The sequence below is a fragment of the Citrus clementina genome, unplaced genomic scaffold (genome assembly GCF_000493195.1).
Source record: "Citrus clementina cultivar Clemenules unplaced genomic scaffold, Citrus_clementina_v1.0 scaffold_5, whole genome shotgun sequence".
Lineage (NCBI taxonomy): Eukaryota > Viridiplantae > Streptophyta > Magnoliopsida > Sapindales > Rutaceae > Citrus > Citrus x clementina.
In genome coordinates this window covers 9,391,876-9,393,100 of record NW_006262201.1, presented here as the reverse complement: position 1 = coordinate 9,393,100, position 1,225 = coordinate 9,391,876, and positions in this window count along the sequence as shown.

Genomic DNA, 1,225 nt, shown 5'->3' with positions numbered 1-1,225 from the left:
TTCATAAGAAAATATTTTTTAAACAATCTTAAAAGACTTTTTTTATTTTGTTTTATAAAAATCAAAAAGCCTTCTTGAAAATTTTTCATAATCATTTTTTTTTTTGACAATCAAGCCAGAGAGATAAAATATTTTAAAACATATAATATGAGTTTATTTTAACACTCATGTTCGGTTAATTCTTGCTTCATGATTATCTTAAGGATTATGCCTTATTATGTCCCTGTAACTAAGAGTAATATATGTAACTGTTATTACACACACACATACACATATCCTAATATGAATAGAATTCTATCGTACCATATAATTATCTTTTACTAATTGTGTAAACATTGAAAAAAATTGCCCATTCATTAAAAAAATGTCAACTTTTAACGGTCAACACATTGGAAGATTGAAAAGAAATAAGATTAATTGAGAAGGCGTGTTTCATGCCTTTAATTTCTTTGTATCATTTGGTATCGAAAATTGGGTAATTAGATTTGATGATCCAATGCTTTCAGTGTCAGTGTGGCGTTGACAAAAGACTTCCGCATATAAAAAGATAATAAATTTCTTCCTCAAAATTATCTTTAAATCACTTGTTAGATGTGGCGAAAACATATATAGATTTTATATAATCTTTGTTTGTGCTTTTTCATTTGTCCATTTCAATCTTAATTCATCTCTTTCTATGTTAGCGTCTCACCTCACTCTTTACGCTCAAATTTAATGACAAAAAAATTAGAAAAATATTTTAGCATTAAATGCTAAAATTTTATTACTTTTCTTCTTGAAATTGAAGGTATATTTCGCATATTAATCATCACAATATCACTTTTTAATATAATGTTATGATTTAATTTGATGTTTTTATTCATGAGCATTTTTTGTTGTTCCTTTTTTTCATAATTATCTTAATTAAGTGTTTACTAATTTCGTGTTGGGTTCAAGATATGATGTACTTACTTTTTGTATTAGTGATTTCTTAGATAGTTGAGATTTGAATTTTATTATTTTTTTAAAATAATATGTACCAAAAATACATTGATTAAAAATAATTTTAGTCCAGCCTAGTAAACATCCTAGTTTTCCCGCCCTTGTTTTCTCTTTTGATCGATAGTAATAAAAAAATACTAGTAAAGTAGCACTGATAAATCATTTAGAAACTTTCAATTTCATATAAAATTTTAAAAAATTGAAGTTAAATAATTTTATGAATATTTTTATACTTTATAATCAT